Source organism: Dipteris shenzhenensis, unplaced genomic scaffold, assembly GCF_047967505.1.
Source record: "Dipteris shenzhenensis isolate YYH24624 ecotype China unplaced genomic scaffold, Dip_SZ_1.0 scaf0118, whole genome shotgun sequence".
Classification (NCBI taxonomy): domain Eukaryota; kingdom Viridiplantae; phylum Streptophyta; class Polypodiopsida; order Gleicheniales; family Dipteridaceae; genus Dipteris; species Dipteris shenzhenensis.
Genome location: NW_028239424.1, coordinates 18,244 through 25,000, shown reverse-complemented (window position 1 = coordinate 25,000; position 6,757 = coordinate 18,244). Strand labels below are relative to the sequence as shown.

General features: G+C 44.6%; 2 non-coding genes across 2 annotated transcripts; both read right to left on the bottom strand.

Annotated features, from left to right (window-relative positions):
• Positions 1 to 248: 248 nt before the first annotated feature.
• Positions 249 to 320, bottom strand: TRNAN-GUU (transfer RNA asparagine (anticodon GUU)). Its single transcript has one exon. It is a non-coding gene; the product is annotated as a tRNA-Asn (tRNA).
• A 4,033-nt stretch (positions 321 to 4,353) lies between these two features.
• TRNAP-GGG (transfer RNA proline (anticodon GGG)) lies at positions 4,354 to 4,427 on the bottom strand. Its single transcript has one exon. It is a non-coding gene; the product is annotated as a tRNA-Pro (tRNA).
• Between the last annotated feature and the right edge of the window lie 2,330 nt (positions 4,428 to 6,757).

The window sequence follows — 6,757 nt, the reverse complement described above, 5'->3', positions numbered from 1 at the left end:
ATTGAATCCTCTATCGGTTGATCGACTATATGGTTATAGTCCCGATTCGGCATACGGGTGTGGGAGAACTACCTCATTACTGAGAATCTCGAATGTGGATAATGTAAATCTTCAAAGATACTATCGGTTTCTACGATATATATTATGAGGAGGTACCTCCCCCTCCCCTGACGTAAGTGAAGTATTATCCCTATTGAAGGGAGGTACATCATCTAGACTATCTTCTATCCTACTGGAAATGGATGAATCTCCCCGGGTGGGATTTGAACCTACGACCAATCGGTTAACAGCCGACCGCTCTACCGCTGAGCTACCGAGGAAAGTGGCAGATGATTCAATCCCATATACTTCCAGAGACTCTTGTTCCTTGAGCCGCCCCTTGATCTGCAAGACGTTAACCACTCGAAGACCCAAAGCTTTCTTCGAGACTTCATGAACCTCGCGTACACCCTAACTCTCATTATAGGAAGAAGCAGTAATGATAGCAATCCCTTTTGCCTTCTCGGATAGAGCCTACGAATCGGGGGGGGGGCTGGTGTGGAAGATCTCGGTCATGGTTGATCTTGGTCGTGATTGATCGCCCCCCCCCCAACCCCAAGATGCATATCGATCGATCACCAATCACTAGTTTCTATTTCTCCTTTTCCGGAAAACATAGTAGAATAGTCACAGGATACTTATAGAGGTATAAGGAATATCTTGGAAAGGAGAAGAAAAAAACTCTTAGGAGACAAGAGAAACGAAGGCAGTTAGCAGTAGAATAATACCAATCATCAATCCGAATGAATAAGAAGATACTCTCCCGCCCTCCCCATATCTTGCGCTTTCTCCACCTATGGAACTCAAAATACCGGTGCCATTAATAATTCCGTCAATTACCCATTGGTCGAAAAGAAGAGTTAACTCACCCAGGAATCGAATACCTCTCACTAGAAGGATATCGTAGTAATGATCGATGTAACCCCGGTTGTGTGACCAGTCCCCAATGAGACGGTTAAATGAACCCATAGATTGTTTGGCAAAAGGATCAATATCACCGCAAGGTTGTGTGTGAGAGGATATCGGTCCATAAATCACGTAGGAGATAGATATTCCGGCTAGTGATAGACCAACCGAACCTGCTGAATCTATTAGCAATTGTACCAAATTTTCGGGATTGTTGTTGTCCTCTGAAAAGCCTGCAAGGGGAGTTAACCACTCGGATAGCAAATCGGGACCAGTTTCTCCTCCAGCGAGATTGACTCCTATTGATCCAACCAACGAAGTTGGTATCGACAGTACTACTGAAGGCAATACCATCGAAACGTCTGATTCCTTAGGATATAGAGACTCAGAACGAATATTGGACTCTGCAGAAACTTTTCTATCGACTGAATCTTCCCCGTCATAACCTCCTGCTGAATCGACTCCTTCGTCTCGCGGGGGTGGAGGAACATCATACCCATCTCCACTCGTTGCTATCGTTTTGGTGTTACTCCGAATGACACTATTCATAGAGGAATGGGATGAATTGGTACCGCCACCGGCGCGTAGATTCCCCTCAAACGTGAGGAGATAGATGCGGAACATGTAGAAAGCAGTTGGAACTGCTGTGAATGAGGCTATACATCCGGGGGGAAAGGAACGTAGCCAACTCTTTGCAATAATTTCATCTTTGGACCGGAAACGAGCTAGAGGTGGTATACCACAGAGAGAGAGAGTACCTGAAAGAAAAGTGATTCCAGTAATTGGCATATATTTTCGCGAACCACCCGTGGGAGACATATTTTGACTTCTATTGGGAGAGTATCCGACAACCCTTTCCATCGAATGAATTACTGAACCGGATCCGGGAAATAGCAAAGCTTTGGGATGGGCATGTGTAATGAGGTGAAACAACGAAGGGTTTATAAGCACCGAGACCTAGAGCCAGCATCATGTAGCCCAATTGAGACATAGTAGAATAAGCTAAACCTTTCTTGATATCCTTCTGGGCAAGAGCTATCGTCGCTCCCAGTAGAGCCGTTATTCCGCCTATCCAGGAGATAACATTCATGCTTAGAGGTAAGGTTTCAAACAATTCAAGCATTCGAGCTACAAAAAAAATTCCCGCAGCTACCATAGTAGCGGCGTGTATAAGAGCCGAAATAGGTGTGGGTCCTTCCGTTGCATCGGGCAACCATACGTGGAGTGGGGATTGTGCAGATTTAGATACCGGACCCAAAAATGGTAGAGGAGCACATGTATTGGCAAGGGAGGAGCCGGCGCTGTTGTTATCAATCAACTCACTAAATCAATCACACGATTCGCGGATCTCGAAACTACCAGTTATCCAATACGTACCTAATATACCCAATAATAATCCGAAATCTCCTGTACGATTAGTTGCAAAAGCTTTTTGGCAGGCATTAGCAGCACTTGGTCGTGCGAACCAAAAACCTATCGGCGAGTAAGAGCACATCCCTACTAATTCCCGAAAAACATGAATCTGTATTGGATTGGGACTGAACACTAATCCTGACGTGGAGGCAGTGGAGAAACTTAAATAGACGGGAAACCTTACGTATCCCTAGTCGTGACGCATATGACTATCACTGTAAATCATAACCAAGACACCTATGGTGGTGACTGATATCGACGTAATGGAAGTAAGTGAATCAACTGAAAATCCTATCTTTGGAGAAATATCGTCGTTGGGAATCCATGACCATGAGTATTCAAAAGTGGAGCGACCAGTAACTTGTTGCCAGAATGTTGCGATAGAGACGGACATAGCTGCGGCTAATGAAAGAACACTGAGCATAGCACGTATACGACGAAGGCTCTTAGTGGCTTTTGGAAAAAGAAACGATGCCAATCCGATCAAACCAGAGGTTACGAATGGGCGTGAGGGGACAATCCAAGCACATTCATAAGATAATTCCATAAACATATTTAACCCGGGTTGGAACTCTTTCTGTCAATAGTTGTCAGATATATGGAGCGTCGAAGAATGGAATATATATGGACAGGTGAGATCACGCGTATCAAACCGAATAATCCATTTGTTTCTCGTTCTGGTGCGAGCCCGGCGTCGAGACTTGACAGGAATCAAATGTGTCGGAGATACTTATCTAGGTTCCATTTTTTGACCCCAAACCGATTGAGTTGTTTTGGGTTATTTTTCACACGACAAGACTATTACGGATAGACATGCAGCAATTGATACTGGAGGAAAACAACTCCGAGTAGAACCGGGGAGATTCTATGATGTTCGTCACTTCGCTCTGCTTGGGCACAACGCATCAGAGTCCAATACGGTAATGTCGATATATCGAGTTTCATTGGTTTGTCACGGATCCAAAATTGATCTCGGACATCCCCGGCTGAGTAACGCAACTGCTAGGGGGCGCGTCTTGCATCCCTGTTTCGAGAGGAAGAAAGTGATACGGAAGATCCATTCTAAGAAGAAGACGCGAAGGAAATCGGGATACAGACAGGATTTGGTTCGATCTGTAGTAGATCCCATTTGCTTAAATGGAAAGGAGTTGGTTGGTTAGCAAATTGTTATCATAAAGAAGTCAATGATTCTTGCTGGGATTCTTTTGCATAGAATGGAAACCCAGTTCCCCCAGTTGTTCCCCTTCTAATGATTCTACGCAATCACCCCCTCCCTCATTATATTGATTCTACTCGTACGTATCAACATACTCGTCGCATTCATTTCGATGATAAAACCGAATAGATAGATTTCATTATGGCAGTTCCAAAAAAACGTACTTCTAGGTCGCGGAGGAAGATTCGCAATCATATTTGGAAGACCCAAACTAATGAAGTAGCATCGAAAGCTTTTTCTCCAGCTAAATCCATTTTGACTGGACGGTCGAGAAGTTTTTACTATGTGACAAATGAAAAAATTTCTGAAACTGGTCAGTAGTACTCCCCGGTTGTAACAGGAATTGCCGTATCAATAGGACGTGGGGTCGGTCGGAATAGATAGTGAACTATTTGTTTGTTGGAACGGGGAAGACGAGATAAGTGATTGTCAGGGAACTTATTGATGAATTTGGATCCCTAGTAAGTAGTACGGGTACATGTTGATATTATTGCGTGACGGTACCGTGCGGTAAATAAAATCCAAATACTAACAGAGTTGTATCAATGAATGTTGGTAATAACCACGAGGGGGGGGGGGTTACGTGCATGAAGAAGGAGCCCAATCCCTCTCTTCCTTCCTATGATACAAGGGTCTCGATCACGATCATCGATTTATCTCTATCCCTACTACGAATGGGTATGGGTCGATAACACCCAAAGAGAATCGGGAGATAAATCTGCGTTCCCGGAACGGGAACGTCTTCTATTCCGTTTAAAATATGTTCCGACCTCGTTTATTCGGAATAGCAGGATTTGAACCTGCGACCTCCATCACCCCAAGATGGCACGCTACCGAGCTACGCCATATCCCGTTATTCCTATACAAGTATAGCGCCGTATACCTAATCAACTATAGACAGGGAAGGTCCCTTGTTGTGCGTGTGTACTCTCCCCCAGGAAGATTGACGATTCACCCGAAGATGTGATATCATTAATTACGATAAGTATAACGAGTAGCGAGCCGCTATGGTGAAATTGGTAGACACGCTGCTCTTAGGAAGCAGTGCTAGAGCATCTCGGTTCGAATCCGAGTAGCGGCATTTAATTTCAACCTGCAGGCGAGGGCTGTGTCTGATACAACCACTGGGAAAAGCAGTAGGAATAGGGAATTCTCCCCGTTTCGACGTTTAAGGGGTAAACCCGAAATCTCCTGGGAATAATGGGTGGGTGGTACATACTCTCCAAAATCTCACTAATTCACTGGATTCTCCTCATTACGATTCACACCGATATAGAGCACATATTCGCTCACATTTCTTTTCTTACGCTTCTTTCCGTCACTCTGTTTCACCGGATGGGGCTGGCTCGCAAGCTCAAGAGACTCATTAGTTTGAGCGTTGGAGGTATGACAATTGCTTTCATCTGTATAACGGGATTTACGACGATTCGTCGGATTCAACCCAAACATCTACCACCGAGCAATCTACATGAATCATCTATGTTTCTTTCACGGAGCTTCTCCCCAATGCATGTAATTATGAGAATTAGGAGTCGGAACGAATGGTCAGGTGCAGTCACGGCACCAGGTGCCATGTCGACCCATGGATTCGCAACTCTGGGTCTTCCTGAGGAAATGCAACAATCCACACCGCTAGTACCTGCTCTGCAACCTCATCGGTTAATGACGCATGTAAGTATGATGCCACTAAGCCATGTGACTTCGTTATGTGGATCTCCATCAGCAACATCTCCACCGATTGCCACCTATGACGCAGAACAATTTTCTATCCCCGGTCCAAATCAAGAATTTCCTACCTGGACCCCCTCTCCGGGAGTGGATATACACTGCTACGAGCAGGCAGGAAGTAATCCGAGAAACAGTTTTCATCGACTATCCTTGAATTCACGTAGGTGCCGATTGATCCACCAATTGGACCGATGGAGTTATCGAATCATCAGCTTAGGGTTTCCTCTACTGACTGTTGGTATTCTCTCTGGAGCAGTGTGGGCTAATGAAGCGTGGGGATCCTACTGGAGCCGGGACCCTAAGGAAACCTGGGCATTAGTGACTCGGCTGATATATGCTATTCATCTCCATACCAGAATAACTAGTGGTTGGCAGGGGGAAGGGCCTGCTATTGTAGCATCTACAGGATTCTTCATTGCTTGGATTTGTTTCTCAGGGGTTAATCCACCAGGAATCGGTTTACATAATCACGGGTGGCTTACTTAATAATTAGGTAGAAGACCGCTAATTCGATCGGGGGGAGAGATAACAAAAAATGTTACCTCGTCAGATGCTTGAAGTGTTACATGTAATCAATTCGTGATTTGAATCAGAGTCTGCATGAGGAATCGCGCTGTGGATTCCTCACCCAGACATTCATGCAATTACGTCGCCAGCGGCATGGATTCCCACTGCCTTCCCTTATAGGAATTAATACCAGAACCGCTTCCAAGAGTAATCCTCATTGAATAGATATGTTCGACTACCGATCCAAACGATACTGCGTTTTATTGCCCCTCTACTATCCCATAAAAGAGTACGGAACCAGGATAGATAGTATTTTGTGATTCCGTAGAGATGCAACCATGTCTGGATACAGACCGATACCGAGGATTGGTAAAGAGAGACAAATCGATATGAATATTTCCCGCGGTCCGGAATCAACTGAATATGGATCCGAATAGTTGGATATTCTGTATCCGTAGAATATTCGACGTAACATAGATAACAAATAAATGGGAGTTAATACTGTACCAATCGCTTCGACTACTACAACCGATAACTTAGATATAGATGAATAATGCTGATTAGTCACTATTCCTGGAAATACCATCAATTCCGATACAAACCCACTCATCCCGGGTAATGCAAGGGATGCCATTGAGAAGATACTAAACATAGTAAATATCCTGGGCATTGGGGTAGCCATCCCCCCTAATTGATCGAGATAAAGGGTACGTGTCCTATCGTAACAAGTCCCTGCAAGGTAAAATAGAGCGGCACCTATTAACCCATGGGAAATCATTTGTAACACAGCTCCATTAAGACCCGTATCTGTCACGGATCCAATTCCAATTGTTACAAAACCCATATGGGAAATTGATGAATACGCTATTCTCCTCTTAAGGTTACGCTGACCCGGCGGAATCAGGGATGCATAAACAATTTGGACTGATCCGAATAGCACCAACCACG